Source organism: Ambystoma mexicanum, chromosome 2q (genome assembly GCF_040938575.1).
Source record: "Ambystoma mexicanum isolate Mex_15411 chromosome 2q, UKY_AmexF1_1, whole genome shotgun sequence".
NCBI classification, from domain to species: Eukaryota; Metazoa; Chordata; class Amphibia; order Caudata; family Ambystomatidae; genus Ambystoma; species Ambystoma mexicanum.
Window position 1 is genome coordinate 932,094,223 of NC_090924.1, and position 17,670 is coordinate 932,111,892.

Below are 17,670 nucleotides of genomic sequence, written 5' to 3' on the forward strand. Positions count from 1 at the left end.
TTGTCACAGCTCCAACCTATTGTCTTGTTTGGTGGAATCACCCACAAGGATGGAGGAAAGGGGACGAGATGTAGGAGTAATGAAAGTTACTCATTGTAGTGACTAGAGTGCTTATAGTCCTTAGTCCCCTTTCCTTCATATGTCCCACCCACCTTCCCCTTGCTAGTAGTCCTTAGTCCCCTTTCCTTCATATGTCCCACCCACCTTCCCCTCGCTAGTATGCCAGGGGCTAAAATGATCAGCATAGCCAGGTATTCAAGCGTCTGATATGTAAAAAGGGGATTGATGGGGTGCCGGATGGCAGGGTCTCGAGGGCGTTCCTACGCCCAGGGCTGCGGCCCTGCATGCTCTGCTAAATTCAAAGGGGTACCTCATTTTTCGCTGCCAAAGGTTTTGGTACCGTCCCCATGTTGGGGCACGCCCACAAGGATGGAAGAAAGGTGACTAAGGACTATGAGTACTCAAGTCACTACAGTGAGTAACTTTAATTTATTTGCCCAGAATGCCACAATCATCTGTCCGAGATGTAGATTGAATGTGGTGGGCTTTTTACAACTTTCCTCAGAGTTATGCGCTAACATACTGAAAATCACTGATCCACCATAAATATGTTTGCTAAGAGTTCTTGACCATGAAGATAAATGGATTAGAAGGCTTGTGTCGGCGGCCTGCATAATAGTGAAATGGTAGGGAATATCTGAAATAACTATTTTGGTGTAATGGAAATGAGAGATTGTGTAGGGATCCGAACCCTCTAGCTTCTAGAGCCAAGGACAATTTCACAAATTTTCTTGGATAACTGCATACGCATTCCACAACTGTGTGTAACTCACCGGAGACAGTCCACGGCAGAGGGAGGTCTCCTAACAAATCCTCTGTTTCTGTGCACTGAGGCTACCACTGCTGTTTTTATTCTAGCTTTTAACAATTTTGTCCATTAGGGCCTTATGTAACATTGAACTCAGATTCTATGTCAAGAACGGAGGCTCACAGTATGCTTCTTTTTCTTTTATTACACAAACGAAAAGAAGCTCAGTAGCAAGTATTTTCTGCACCTGAGCAAGGAAGATAAACATAACACAATGGTGCAGTAAAATAATCACGAAAACCACAATAAACCAGAACTATTAGTCCATATAACAGTCTCTGAAGAAGAAAAACTCAGTTACCCAGGAGCCTTAGTCAAAGTTGAAATAGGTCATCAAAACATGTGACCACAGTCCACCAATAGTAGCGTAGATGTCCCTCCAAATAGACATAAGGATGATGTAACTTCCTCTTTCTTTGCTGCTCACAGCAAGAGATAAGTTAATTCATGTCTTTTTGTCTTTTATGATTAGCATGTGACGTATCTTTTCATATTTATCTGAATGTTGTTATATTATGGTGGATTCATTGTTATTTTGACATCCATTTAGTACGCTACGTTCATTGAGTAGCCATTAATAACATAATTAATTGCATTTTTCTCTTCAAACTGTAGAACGCGTAGTACGCGTTTCCTTTTCATTAAGCAGCCTCCGATAGCTGTTTTACTGGCGTCGGAGTCCTCTGCAGCTGAACCAGTCCTCGGGCTTGCGAGCGGCCGTATTGCTGAGAGGTATTCTTTCGTCTGTTTCTGGACGTTAGCGCTCGCCTCCCTGGCCCGGCCCGTTCCTTGCTCGGGGAGACCGCGCAGAGCTTTTTCAGAGCTTTTCGTGGCTGCAGTTCTTTCCATGGCCACTAGAGGGTGCTCTTGCTCCTTAAGTCCTTTCCTCTGCTGTTCACGCTTGTGCTCGCATTTGCGTTACCTTTTCATAACGGATTTCGAGTGCGAGCAATAGCAGCAGCCTCCAGAGCCCCTTTCAGACGCAGATTTCTCTAGTTTTTACTAGTGCTTTCATCAACAACAAAAAAAAACTAAGAGGATGAAAATCGTAATAAAAGGTGATTAATAAGCAGACAGGAGAAGAAAGTGTGTTCTAGGCATACACACACCTTTTTTGCTAGACTACAGTGGGCTTGAGAGAAGGCAGTCTGTGGCCCACAGAATATTTTTTTTAAAAAAGGTGAGAGAAAGGTGCAATAAAGTTTATTAAGCATTATGGCAACTCAGTACTCCCCTCAGACAGACCAGGATTGTTCTGAGGATGAGGAGGAGGTCTATCAGATTGATGAGGTGGCGATGGCAAACAGCCTCAAAAAGGTACTCGGATCCTCTATTGAGACAAGCATCAAGAGGGCCATGTCAGGGATGCTCCTGCCTATTCAGCAGCACCTAGGCAGCATGGAGGAACATCTGCAAGAGACCTCTCCGCCAGGGAGGAAAAAGACTCAAAAGAGAAAGCACCTTTCTAATGGGGGACTTTTTCTGGCTCGTAAGAGTAAAGACTCTCCGACCCCCCCGAGGCAGCCAGAACCAGCCACTGCTTCCGTCTCAGATGCCTTCTCCAGGCTGAAAAAGGCCTTTATGAACAGGAAGGAAACCCCTTCCTTCGCTGGACCCTCTCACCCCGAGGAAGACAACAGGTGTGCTAGACCCTGAGGGATATAGACAGGGCACTGACGACGAAGACAAAAGGGTCTACAACATCAATGATCAGTCCCTTTCCTCCTCTAAAGAGGACGATCAGACCATAGGGTCAGAACCCTCAACCTCAGGGTTTGCGGCAGCCCCCCATCCCCAAGAAGACAGCTGGGGAACAGTCTCCTACTAGGGGGATGTTTACGCCGGAAGATCTAGTGCACCCCAGATCTACCGAATGGGAACCGTCATCAAGAACAACGGAATACATCAAGACCAGGCTGTCTAAGCCTCTGGATAAGGAAGTTAGAGCCAGACTGAGAGCAGAATGCCCACACCCTGAGATTCCGGGGAAGGTGGCTCTAACCCCGGAGTTAGACTCCAAGATGATCACCTTTCTGGGCAGGAATGTCAAAGATCCAAGGAAGGGCATTGACCGTGCCTGGAAGTCCTGCCAGGACACAGTCCTGGACGTCACTGGTCCCCTGGTGAAGATAATGGACCTAGCTGAAGAAGCCATTGATTCTGGCGACTCCAGTGATCTAGTAATTCTATCGGGTTGGGCCCAGCGAGCTCTCTGTCTTCTGGTTATGCCAGCTGTGCCATATCGGCTGAGCGCCGGAAGGCCATCCTGTTCAAGATTGATGCTAAATTGGGGGAGTAAGCAGACACTGTATCAGGAGCAGCAGCCCAAGGCTTGCTTTTCGGGGATCCATTTATGAAAGAAATGTCAAAGTTTGTTGGCGCACTTTTACTACCTTGGACAAGGCCCAGGCCTCCATTAAGAGGGTCTTCACTACCAACATTTTCTCCGGGGTCGGAAGAGGCAGAGGTCACTCCTCTGGCCGCTTCTCATTTGATAGAAGACCTCAACACTCAGGGACCAGCACAACGCTTGGCAAGACCGCTCAGACACCTTCTTCCCATCAAGAAGGCGGGGAAGTGGTCGTGGCTGGAGAAGATGTGCAAGATACCCAGCCCAGAAACAATCCACAGGTCAAAACGCCCATAGGAGGGAGATAAGCTCTCTTTGCACAAGCATGGGATTCCTTGTCAGGAGACGCCTGGGTAAGGGACGCAGCTCGCGGCTTGCGCTTAGAGTTTTTCGCTCAACCCTATCAGGCCTGCCGCCCCGCCTAGATAATAATTTCAGAAGCGGACGAGGTAGCGCTAGACAGCGAGATACACAGCTTGAACCTGAAACAAGCGATTCACCCCTGCTCAGGCCAGGCTCAGGCCAGGGTGGCTTCTTCAGCCCCATATTCTTGGTCCGCAGGAAGTAGAAGGTACGCCCAGTTATAAATCTAAGGGCGCTCAGCGATTTCATAGTCTACCGTCAATTCAAGGTGGAGAGTATACACATGCTCAGGGATCTCTTGAGACCGAATGACTGGCTCGTCGGCCTGGATCTGAAGGACGCTTACCTTGCAGTTTCCATACACCAGGCGCATGTGAGCTATCTGAGGTTCTCCTGGAAATAACGAGACTGGGAGTGCACGTATTTACCTTTTGGGCTTTCCTCAGCATGTTGAGCCTTTACCAAACTTCTAAGGCCGTGGTAGCTTGTTTAAGAGAGCAGGGTGTCAGACTAATAGTCTACCTAGATGACATCATCTTCATGGCTCACTCTCAAGCCCTGGTAGAACAGCATGCCAGGCTGGCCATAGATTTGCTACACAGTCTCGGCTTCCTCATAATTTGGGAGAAATCGATCCTCTGTCCATCCAAAAATCTGAAATTTCTTGGGTTCGTGGTAGACACTCAAAGTTTGCAACTCCGTCTACCCGTAGCCAAGATACACTCGACCCGACGGGAGATTTGCAGACTTCTGCAGAGGAACCTCATATCTCTTCGAGAACTAGCAAGAGTAATAGGCCTCCTATCCTCTTCCATCCATGACATTTTTCCCGGTCCTCTTCATTACCGAGAATTGCAGAGGCTGAAAGGTCAGCACCTGAGACGGAGCCTCTCCTACTCTCAGCGTCTGACACTCTCGCCTTCCACAAGAATGGAACTCAACTGGTGGCTCACATGGAAGCCTGGAACGGCAGAGCCATCTTCGGATCCACCCCAGATATAGTAATCGAATCAGACGCCAGCCGATCCGGTTGGGGAGCGAGATGTGATTCAGTCACCACTGGTGGGACTTGGTCTCCTCAGGAGCTGGAAATGCATATAAACTGCCTGGAGCTCCTCGCAGGCTCTTTCGCGGTGCGCTCCTTTGTCAGAGGCAGAGCGAGTTGCTGTATCTTGCTGAGAATGGACAACATTTCCGCAGTAAGGTACATCAATCATCTAGGTGGCACCAAATCAAGTCCTGTAGCAGAGTTAGCCAAAGACTTTTGGCATTTCTGTCTGGAACACTGGGTCTCCATCACAGCAGAGTATCTCCCAGGTCTCAGAAACATGGTAGCGGACTGGCACTCCTGCCATTCTACTCTACAGATTACAGCGATTGGAGGCTCAACAGAGACATTTTTCTCCGCCTCCAACGAGTTTGGGGTCCCATGTCCATAGACCTCTTTGCATCTTGCCTCAAGACCCACCTACCAGAGTTTTACAGCTGGAGGCCGGATCCAGCAGCAGCTGCGACAGATGCATTTCAGCAGCATTCGACCCAGGGGATCCTTTACGCCTTTCCTCCATTTGCTATGATAGCAAGGATCCTGGCGAAGGAACGTCAGGAACGTACCCAGCTGGTCCTCATAGCCCAAGTCTGGACCTCTCAGACCTGGTATCCAGTTCTTCTAGAACTTTCTCCGGCTTTTCCAATCCTCTACCCCAGTTTCCAGATCTATTGGATCCGCCAGGGCAACGTCACCCCCTTCTCCTCAGCGGATCTCTGATTTTAGTAGCCTAGAGGATTTCAGGTCAAGATAGAGAGTTCCCGGCATGTCGCGCATGGCAGTCAGCCTCATCGAGGAAAGCTGGGCCCCTGCTGCTCTAAGGAGGTACTCCAACTCTTGGAGCGCCTAGAGGACCTGGTGCTGATACAGAGGGTTTCATCTGGTTTCAGCACCTATAGAGGAGATTCTAAATTTCCTAGCCTCATTAGTTGAGAGGTCTCGCCTATAGGACAGTCAACGCCTACCGCTCAGCAATTTCTGCCGGTCACGAACTCGTTCAGGGAGTTCCAGCAGAAGAGCATTACCTTGTTTGCAGATTACTCAAGGGTATCAGGCTTACAGTGCTGCCTCCGTCCCGCTATGACAAGCTATGGTACGTTAACAAAGTGCTCAAATCTTTTTCTGTCATGGCTGCATAACGAGGAGTTATCCCGTACTGCCCTGTCCGGTAAACTTACTGCGCTGCTCTGTCTGGTCTCCTGCAAGGGGCTCTCTAACGTCAAAGCTTCGACCTAGTGGCCAGGACCTTTTCTCCTGATGGTATCGTGTTTCATATACACAAGAGGACAAAATGCAACTCAAGTGTGATTTCTTACCCTGCTTTTAGTGAGCAGCCCAAGCTTTGCTTGGTCAGATGCTTGAAAGTTTACGAGGAAGTAACAGCTCCTCTTAGAACCTCTCCTAATGGACAGTTATTGACAGCTCTGTGTAAACCACACAAAGCGGTTTCCGCCCCAACATTAGCACGCTGGGTGGGTTGGACTCTAACACAGGCAGGAGTAGATACTCTTCACTTTGCTGCCCACTCTGAGAGGTGCCATGGCCTCCAAAGCCTTTCAGGTCTGAGTTCATTTGGAGGACATCTTGAGGATGGCAGATTGGGCAGGTGAGTCGATTTTCAAGCAATTCTACATGAAACCGGTAGAACAGCCTGCATCCATTGTGGTAAGTAAGCTCTAAACAAGCATAATGTGAGCCTCCAGACTTGACATGGAATAAAGATTTTCCATAATAACTTACTTGAAAGTCTTAATTCTATTAAAGGCACAGAGGCAAGCATTATCCCGACCATTTAGAGAAATACCGGTACAAAATACGCTTCAGTACATTTGTTCAATGTCAATGCATTTGGTTAAACTGTTTTTCTACAAGCTATGCAACCTTTATAATAACACACTGATTTCTCTCTGACTTTCGCAAGAGGAATAGGGCTGTTTATATACCTCAACTAACACTGGTCATTTCTGTCTTTTTTCGACAGTGTCTACAGACAAGTCTACCTGATCGCCAGATCTGCTCTGATTATGTTTCGTTACACGCCTCAAATTACGGCCTTCTTTTCATGGTTTGGACGGCCAAGTTCGCATCCTCGAGAGAGGAAGTTACATCATCATTATGTCTATTTGGAGGGATAGCTACGCTACTATTGGTGGACTGAGGTCACATGTTTTGATGACCTACTTGAACTTTTTCTTCTTCAGAGACTGTTATATCGACTAATAGTTCTGGTTTATTGTGGTCTTTCTGATTATTGTACTGCACCATTGTGTTATGTTTATCTTCCTTGCTCAGGTGCAGAAAATACTTGCTGCTGAGCTTCTTTTCGTATGTGGAATAAAAAAAAGAGAAGCATAATGCTTGCCTCTGTGTCTTTAATAGAATTAAGACTTTCTAGTAAGTTATTATGGAAAATCTTTATTGTTCTTGCCATATGAAATCGAGCAAAGATGTATGCTTCTGTAACATTGATGTGACTGATGTGCTCTGAAAAAACTGTTAAAACAAGAAAAATGTAATTTCTGATATATACCGCAACAACAAATCAAACCACACATAGCCTCGCACAACAGCGCATTTAGGCTACCAACCGAAAAACACACCTAAGCTCAGCGAACGGTGTAAACCGAACTGAAGCTGCCAAAAGCACATCACAGCTCTCTTGCTCTTTTCTCCTGCTCACTCCTTCTAACCCTACCGTCTTGCTTTTTAGATGCACCAGAGCGCCAGGGGACCACTACGGTGGGGACAGTGCACGGTGTAAATATCCCTTAACATAACATATACAGGTGCACTACATTACTTTTTGTCTAGTATCTAGCTCTTCTTGAAAGTATGTTCACATTAACTAAGTCACATACAACGCCATTATAAACTATTTTAAGACATACCTGCTTTCTGCTATTACAAACTAAGTGTCATTAATTTGTAACACAATTGCTTATATTTTACACCTCCCTATTTTGTAAACATACTTGAGGAAATACAACTCTTCAATCAACAGCTATATGAATTGCATTCTTCCATTCTCTTGATATTAAAAACCAGAAGAGTATCACTGAGAAAAACAAATCCAAAATCATGCAGTTTTCCAACAATCTTACCAACCGCAAGTAGATTTACACTTTCCCAAATGTGGTTTTAAAAAAGAAAGGTGTGGATTTTTTTAACATTTGTGGGTAATCCGTGTTTGAATGTAATAACTCTAACATTGCATTCTAACTAACCACATTCCTTCCTTTCTAACCCATGCAATGTAGTCTCCAGGAGTTTTATTATGCCCATCATGAAAGATCATTCCTAATTGAATAAAGGTGTTTCCTCCTAGTGATTCTTAACCTAGTTTAAAATTCACTATTTCAGACTTTATTTTTCCATTATCCCGGTATCTATGTAACATCACAGTGACCTAACAATTAGAACTACTTCTACAGGTTGTGCTTCAGAACCACAAGCTGTGAGCATCATGTCCAGCACAGCATTGCACACCAAATGAGACAATAGGTAATGTGAAGGTCCAGTGTAGAAAGGTAGAGCGGCACTTCAGCAGTTGGCTGATCTCCACACGCAGTACACGCTTGACTTCAAAAAATGTGACAGACACAAAATCACTAAAAGGAAGAGGTTCGTTTTCTAACACATAAAAGATTGAAATCAACATTTCCTGTGAATAGTCCTGCTTATTAAATGAGAAATGCATATTGTCACTATAAATGGCAACAACTTCACAAATTGAAGAACCATTTAAAGACATTTTCAGATTCTCTTCACGTTTGTGTTCACATCAATAATTACTTCACGTAACACTTTGCAGCGATGCTCCAACTAACTTGTAAGTAAGGGTAACGTTTTCCAAAAGCAGTCACAACATTGGCATATAGGTTTTCTCCTGAACTAGTCACAACAGCAAACGGAACATGACTACTTCTTACATACCTTTTGACTATGTCAAGTACAGTATTATGCCTATTTCCGAATCATTTACACTTACCAATTAACGATTTTGACTTTTTAATTTTCAACATTTGTTTTGGTACACGATAAGGCAAAGATGGTGTTTGTGCAACCATCTCAGATGATGGTATTCACAACAAAGGAAACGGCTGCAGTCACTGTCCTCATCACATTTTAAAATATATCATTCTGACAGTCTTCACGTGATAAGGCAACATAAACCATAACTTTCTTCAACACATCCCATCCAATATCTACCAATTCCACATCAAACATAAATCCCTGTGACTTGTCAATTGTTACAGCATGAGATAAGGATGAAGCAAACTGTTCTTCCAACATACTTCAAAAAAGAAAAGATGTATTTATATGTATAGTTCAAGAACCTGCACATACAAAAAAGAAAATAATAAGCATGGTTACAAATTTACAATGCACAAACAAGGGGGGGGTCCTAAGAGTGTCTCTTTACCGGCCTACATCCCTGGTTAGAGTCTCAACCAGAGTCTTTAGCTCACCATCCTTTCACAGAAGAGAAATGTCCACAACATATCCGTCATATCAGTCTTTGTCCTGCCCAAGGGCAGTCAAGCACCGAAATGCCAGGCAATTCTCTTCTGAACAAGAGTACCAACAGCAACCCCAGAAATGTGTTTCAGCCTGGTTGGGCCTCGTCAGTGAGGTGGAGCTGCACAAGCCTAACCTGCACCAACGTATTCTCGTGGAGGCTCCTTGTGGCATATAGAAGGTCAGCAGGGCACCCATAGCTCTCCAGTTTCTTCCATAAACATTTTCTGTCAATTGTGTCAAAGGCAGATCTAAAGTCAATCATGGCCATATGCAGACAGGAGTTTCCCTTAGTTTTAGCATCTCTAATTAGCCTGTCAATGAGCCAGTGATAATGTGCAGTCCCAGAGCCGGCCCTAAAGCCCTTCTGAAAATCATCTAAGATCTTAATTTCATTAGCCCATTTCATCAGGCTATCAAGGATTCGAGATGCGAATATCACCCCGGTTACATCGAGCATGGCAAGAAGCCGGAAGTTATTAGGCGATGCTCTGTTGCCTTTTTTTATGGGTGGGCACCAAGATGGAATTTCTCCATGAACTCGGAACTCTGCCTTCTCTGCAAACTTTTTGGGAAAAGAACAAATAAGAGCCTTGACCAATATTAAGGTGATTTCCTCAAAACTGCGTTAGATAAGCCACTTGGCTTATCTAAAGTCTTTGAGTTTCTGTATTTTGGTTTCGATATCTGGCAAGTCGAAACCTAACTCAAAGCTTCTCTCAATAACAGGACTGTCCACCGCAATGCCCAATTAAATAGAGAAAGTTTCACTGATGTATTCAGGCCTTTTCACTAATACCACATATGACTAAGGGAGTATTCTCAGTCTGGAATTTGATCAAATGCTCCACATATTTTTTGAGTCATTGGTTGTAATTGCTTTGAGGAAATACTGCCATTGTGCGTTTCTGAGTGAGGAGCTCCAGTCCTTGACCCATATTCTGTAACTATTTTTTTATTTGATGACATGCTATAAGATTTACCCATTGGTCTTGGTTAAGCTGTTTGATTCCTCTAATCTCTTGTCTCATTCCCCTCTTCGCTTCTTGTATGGCCTTGTCATATTGTGGGCTGTACCTTGATTTGTTCAGCATAGCATATCTTCCCTTATGCACCATCATCTGGGTAATAGTTTCCTTGATCCAAGATTCAATTTCCTCTGCTGTGAACCCAACTAGTTGTTCATATTGGGCATCAGGCTGTCTGGTCACAAAGAGATGTACCTTCTCTAGCTTTCTCTCGCACCATCTAATTCTGTGCCTGCTGCCATTTGCTTCCACATCACTAATTTGAATCTCTGTCAATACCCATGCCTTCAATTGTGAGCATGATCACTAAAGAGATTTTCTTCTACACCATCTTCTTTATATGTGGATTAGTGTGCAGGTTACAGAAAAAAATAGTCTATCCTTGAAGAATATGGACCTCTTTTCCATGTCAGTTTCCCTGGCCTGCCACCTAAAACTCTTCCATTTAACATGTAACAGTCCCAGTCAAATAGGGAATCCAACCAGGCACTCCCCTTCAATGATTTGCTTGATCACGCAATGGTTGACTGGGTGCTAACTTGCTCTGTTTCATCTATCTCATTCTCACAGCAGCATTTAGCCTTAAAATACCCCCTGGAGGTTCATAGATGTTTGTAATAGCGTAGTTTCCTTTACCATGTGCCAGACTAATTCTTACTACAAGGATGTTGGAGTTAGGTTGTTTGGATTGAGTTTTTGATACCAATGATTAGTCCCCCATGGCCTTTTTCGGCCAAAATCTAGAGAATCTGATAAACATCAATGTGTAAATTAGTAAATAACCAACATTCCTGGAGTAGCAATATGGCTGCACGAAACAGCAGATCTGCGGAACCCTCTGCGGATAACAGGTGTGCAAAACCTCAAGTGTTCCATGAGCTAATTACATAGTTTAAATTGCCTGATACCGGTTTTGTGGCATTATTCTGGCCAACCAACTCAAGATTCCCATAATGTTCTCTTGCAAGGTACTGGAGGGACCACCCCCCTTTTTCCCAGGCATCAATTTTTCCCATATTTGTCAGCTCCTTGGTTCAAAGGGATAAAAACCAGTGACAGGACAGGTAATGGGTCGATCTCATATCCCAGTTCCAAGTACCTAGTTTTGTGAAATCTGATCAAGTTAGCAGATTTCACTGTCGTACAGTGTATGCAACTGCTTTGGTGGGCAAGGATTTTAATAGGCTCACAAAATTCAAAATCTTTTGTATCCAGCATTCTGAGTGGCAGGATCTTATGAGTTGGTGCCAGGAATTCAGATCTGTTTACATGAGATCAATTGACCCCTTTTTCCTGATGAAGACGTTTTATAGTCACAATAGGGTCATTGCTGGGAGGAGAAGCATCTTTCGTGTTTTCAGCTGCTTCAACTGAGCCAGCATTTGCCCTTATTGGTGGCAATTGTGGATGTAGTGGGCAGACCATCTCGTCATTAGGGGTAGGGGGACTTTCGTCCATCTTTACGAGGTCTAAATCTCCTGCACTATATTCAGTAGCAGCATCCCGTCCCTCGTTTGCATGCCGGGGAGTAGTGAGCCATTTTGTCAAGGCTCCTTTTGTGCTGTTGGTTCTTTTTCCTCTTTAAGCTTTTTTTGGACATCCCATTATTTAGCTTTTTCCCTTTATTTCTTTGCTGGGCTGGTCTTTGGGGCCTCGCTGATGCCAGGGTTTCCAATGTGTTTTTACGACGGCGCCTGTTCTGTTTGCGTTGTTTTCTGGTAAGATATATTGTTGATGCATTGCTGGCCTGTTCCCAGGTTTCCCACATATTCTATGCTCACCTCCTCTGGGCTTTCAAGGGTGATGGGAACTTGGTTGTGGGCACTTGGGGCATCATTAGAGATGTACTGCATCAATCAATGAATCCAATTCTTTGTCAGGGTATTCGCTTGTCATTTTCGCAGGGGTTATCTTGATGACTTCCTCCAATATTTTGCCATTTAGCCGTAGCAGAAGTTTCTTGGCAAATTGAATTACCTTAAATTGTGCTTGAATATCGCTAGGTGGAGTGTCTAGATCTTGGAGATTCTAGAAGCTTCATCTGGTGGACCCATGTTCGTTGTAATTGAGAGTCTATTGGAGGTATCTGTGGGCTGTGGGTCAGCTAGGGCCTCATCAGGTGAGTCTGAAATGGCTAGTTCTGGCAGATTTATTTCCACAGTTGCAATTGGGGCATCTTCAGGTGTTTTGCCCGATCCCATGGTATCTCGTAAAGAATAGCACAAGGCTAAAAGTGAGTTATTGTTATCTATAGCCACAAAAGACAAGTCAGTTATGTTCTTGTTTTTTGAGGGTCTGATGCTTCTGAGGAGGTATTGATATTGATATTTTATTTCTATCACGCTTGTACACAAGTGTTTCAGAGCACGAAAGACGTGAGGTTGATGGAACTGTTGAGGAGACCGCGGGCGGTATTGGCACCTTTTCCGCCTGAAAAAAGGATTTAATTGAGCCGCATTCCTCTTCTTTTCTCAAATGCTTTTGCGTGGAGAACTAGTGGGCTGAGGGTTTTTGTTTGCTTTGGTTCTAGTGGCCCAGTCTTTCTGGTACGGTGGATTTTTCCTAAGATTGCAACTGTTTGTCCTTGAGCATTTCTTCCCAGGTATTATTGCTTAGTATGTTGTGCCTTAAGTCTTGGAGGATCTGTTGGCGCCAAGGCAGTACCCTCTCTGAGCTGGGGAGAATTACTGTGTTGGTATACCAACGTTTGGGCACACTGTTTGTGATGCAATTTGATAATGATAATGAGAAGAATAGCAGTGGTTTATTCACTGTATTGTCGATAAATTCAGATTTTCAAATCTCCTTGCTTGATGTTAACGAAGGAAGAACCAGTCGAGGGGGAGGTTTAGGGGGAGTACGTCCACACCTCACCAAACACTTTGCACTCTCACTTTGTGCAGGTGCCTGTTTATAAGGCAAAGGACCTCCTCCTTTCCTTAAAGGGCCGGTGTGGAGCTTGTGCAACACCACCTTAGAGCAGTTCCAAACGCGTGCTGCAATACTGCTGAATTCAAAGTCGGATACTTCACGTCCGGGTCGTTCACCAGCAAGACAGCACAAAGCATTTTACACTCTCACTTCGCCATACTCTCGCTTTGAAAATACACACTCTTAAAAAACCTAAACCACACATGATCCTGGAATCCTCATGGGTTCTTTAATGTCCTCAAACTTTACGAGGAGCCAATTGAACCTATTCTCTTTTTGGATAATTAATAAAACCCAACCACACACAACCCATTGCACCATGAAATAGGTCACATTCAGTACTTTGACGCACGTTCCAAGAGTAATACCTTGGAAATCATTTGGAGCAAATGATAATTTTACTTGATTTCGTGATAGGTTGATGTTGCTATCTTGTCAGGCACACTAGGACTGGGAGTGTGGTGGACAGGCCAGAAGGACACCCCAAAGACCACACTAACTTAATATGGGGCTTTAGCCCCCATCCTGCACCCAGCAAGCCCTAAAAATGTTCTGGAAGGCACAAGAAAAAACCTTAGGGACACCACCCAAAATTCGTGTCTTTGGGCATCTAGCTGCCGTTCTATTTAAATCCCACACCGCTCATGCTCCATGCTTCTGATTGCGATTTTGGCACTGAATAGGAGGGCAAGCGGCAGTGCGGTTCTCCATTCAGTCCATGTTCTTCCCAGGAGTATTTGTCCTATCAATCCCGGATCCCCATGTGTGCACCACAAACCAACCTTTGGCCCACAAACAGGGGCTCAGTATCTGAATGGGGTGGACCCCACATCAATACCTCACAGCTCTACTATTAGCTGCAACTCAGAGGGTGATTCCTTTATTAGTCCCTCTGCAAGAACAATATTTCAAATGGATTGTGTCCACCCGCGTATTCCTCATCTTTGATATACTCCGATATCCTGCTTGCAGCTCATAAACTTTTCTCAGCAGAGGGCGCTGTGTGTCGTCGACCTTGTGTCCTTCGAGGGCTTTGTCCTCCATGAGTTTGATGTCGATGCTGGTATAAAAGGCATGCACTGCACCAATTGCCTCAGTTCCGTTTTTCTGCACAGCTACCCGAAACGGTTCTTCACCTCGGCGTGTTCGATAACTGCATAGTTACTAAAAATGTTGATTCATACTCCGCAAACGGGCTTCAAGAGATGTGGCGAGTGTTCGGCTAAAATGTCTATGACCGATCCTCATTGGGTATGTCTCTGGTGCCTGGGGTCGGGCCACTTTGTAGATGATTCTGGCTCGTGCCAGTCTATAACTGGAAAAGCATTAAAGGAGAGGAAGGAAAAACTTGCTTTGGGTAAACCATCCCCAAATTCATCTTCGGGGACCCCCACAAAAAAATTGTCGGAAGATTATAGCCCAAAGGAGAGATCTCCATTCTGTGCCAAGAGGCACGGTAAGTGCGATGAGCATTCAATATTTCATCATTCCTCTTCATCATCTTTGAAGAGATCTAAGAAAAAGCGTCGTCGCTCCAAATCATCCTCTATGGACTTTTTGCTCAAAGGGTATCGGGTACGTTTTCCGAAGAAGGGGCTAGTAAAGCAGAGCTGGAAGAGCCTGCACATGTTGGAAGTGTTTGAGAAGGCGGCAATGTTGTCCCCTTCAAAGAAGTCATTAGAGACTCCCGACCCCATTGTGTCGAAGGCCGACTGGGCATCAATGAAAACCGCTGACTGCATGCCCAAGAGACTAGACAACAGATTGTCGAAGGCTTGAGAGGATTTGAAGACCTCAAAGGCATCTCGTGCGCCTCTTATCACCTCGAAAGGATACCCCTCCTCCAACCCACTCGACACTGGCAAAGGTATCGAAGCCGAGTACATCGACGTCTAAGTCATCAGAGTCGAGGGCCTCGACGTCCTTTTCGGAACCATCTAAGGTTTACAAACCACAAGATAAGAGTCTTTTGTAAGTCAATGGCCTCTATGAGGAGGAGGTGCAGGAGGAGGAACTTCCTATTTGTGGTTTTAGACAACAATATGGCACTCCTGGTGTTCCAGAGGAACTGATATCCCAGGAATCTAGAATGAGGAACCTTGTGGACACTTTGAAGGATACCAGTGGTCTGTATACTTCCCCAGAGGTTGGTTTTAGCACCCCTGAAGGCTCAGGACATGCTGATGCTTCTTATAGATCAGTAATGGCAAAGGTTATAGAATACCTCGGCTGGGGTAGATCATTTGTTGAGTTTGAACAAGAGGACTGATTTGATATTTTGGATAAGAGGCCACATAAGGACACAGTCCTTCCTTTTTATACTGCAGTCAAGAATAGGGTCTTGGAGAACTGGAAACGTCCGGGCACCATCCTTGCATTTCACAAGGACTTCACTAGGAAATACAGACCCTCATCAGTGGATCCGGAGTTTCTTTCGAAACATCCAATTTCTCAAAGCCTTTTTGTTCAAGCAGCTGCTGCTGCTTCTAAGGAGGATCCTATCCCATGATTCGTCCAGACAGGAGGAATATATATATATTTTTTTTTTACTTTTTCAATGTTTGATCCTATGTCTTGCACTTGCTCCTTCTCCTCTTCCCCTGGCACTTCACCCCTTCCCTCTCCCCTGCACTTGCGCAATATCAATGTCACTGGGCCTAGTAAGATCATTGTCTTGTCCCCCTCCTTCGCCCCGTCGTGCCTTGAAACACTTGTGTATAGGCGCAATATAAATAAAATATCATATGTCATTATCATATCAGGGAGGATAAAAGGCTCAATCCTATTGGAAAGAAAGTTTTTTCTTCAGGGAGTATGGCACTGAAGGTAGCCACTGCCACTTGTGCACTGGCAAAGTTTACCTACACTTTGTGGGAGGTAATTGCCATGGCATCGGAGCACATCCCAGAGGGTGAAGAAAGGGATATTTTTATGAGCATTATTCAGGATGGGAAAGATGCTACGTGTCAGTCCTGGAAGTCCGGTCTGGACACTGCAGACTGTATTAGCCATTCCATGGCTGCTGGTACATTGCTTCAACGTTTTACCTGGCTTAGAAAATCAGGGTTTGCTACTGACGTGGAATCCAGACTGTTGTATATGCCGTTTGAAGGGTCTTATTTGTTTGGAACAAAAGCCTATGAAAGCCTGGAGAAATTGTAGTCGTCTAAGGCAGCAGCAAAGTCTCTGAATCTGCCCATTAGGCAGCCCCAACAGAGTCGACTGACTCTGTCTTCTAACCAGGGATGGAGAAGTCCTTCATTTTGATAATACTCCTTTGTTGGGACAGCAAGAGGTCAGTTTACGCAAAGGTGACAGAGAAGACCACCACATGGCGGCCAAGTTGGTCAGGTAGAGGAGTTGCTACATCTAGTGCCTCCTTGCCTTCCGCACTGGCCAGTACCCCAAAACCGCTTTGAAAAGTTAAATAATTTGTCTGCAGTGGGAGGCAGGTTAGCCCAGCATCGGAAATAATGGTGAAGCATTACAACAGATGCTTGGGCTCTACAAACTATCATTCATGGCTACTGCTTTCCCTTTCTGAAGAAACCACCAAACTGTCCCCCAAGAGGCCAGAAACTGTTGGAGAAGGTGTAGAGGAGGTGCTAAGCACGATTCACCCTCCAACTGCCCATTTTGATGTAACAGGAACGTTCACGCCGAAATATGTGACGTATGATGAGCAAATAAACCAGCAGAGAGCTTCAGTTGGGCTCTGTCCAGTACCTATCAGAATAACAGCACCTATTGAAGTACCGACACCTAGGAAAACCTGGACAGTAAGGTACCCACTGAGAAAACCATATCGACAAGTGAGACAGAATGACTATTGTCAGAATGCAATACCTGAAGAAGCTAAGAAGATACTGAAGGAAGACGAATGGTGGCGTCATAAGAACCCAGACAGACTCACATATAGAAGATATAACAACCTGAGAATGATGACAAATGAGACGAAACACCATGGATAAGCAACATCCTTAGTATAAAGTGAAACAATTGATGTCAAGATGTCGGAAAATTATGCCATATGCACAATGAAGATATTCAGTTAGTTTAAACATGTACATATGCAAAGTAACCGCAAGAAGCACAGAAATCGGGAGGCTTGCTTATGCTTAGTAGTAAGATAGATTGTGGCATGCGCCACCTGTACATATCTACCTCAAAAAAGCACTTTATATAAGTATATTTCCACTACGCACAAGAGCAGAATCAACCAAATGTTTCTAAAGGTCTCCAGAGGAGAGTTCGCAGCAAACAAATCGAGAATTAAAGACAGAGAGAAACTCAGACGAAAGTAACCATGCCAAGAAGCCAAGGTTGTATCAGCTGAAATAGACCAACAGTGGATACAATTAAAGAGAAGAAGAACAGAGTATCTTGTTCAGGGAAAGTCAAGATAAGCCGCAGATGGCAGACGACTGGCAGAATTAAATCAAATATAGGAAATTGCATGAAGGAAAGGCTGATTTCACGGTGTTGGAATCACGTGACCAGACCAGCAGGATGGGATGAAACTTTCACACCTATGCATGGACCTTAGCCATATCCAGACCCTTAA

General features: G+C 44.7%; 1 long non-coding RNA gene across 1 annotated transcript in view; it reads left to right on the plus strand.

The window, feature by feature from the left end:
* The window catches only part of LOC138569858 (uncharacterized), a 104,061-nt gene extending 97,077 nt beyond the window's left edge, over window positions 1-6,984 (plus strand). The window contains exon 2 of the long non-coding RNA XR_011303347.1: window positions 6,611-6,984. This is a non-coding gene — a long non-coding RNA (uncharacterized lncRNA). The remainder of the gene's footprint in view (window positions 1-6,610) is intronic.
* The last annotated feature ends 10,686 nt before the right edge of the window (window positions 6,985-17,670 follow it).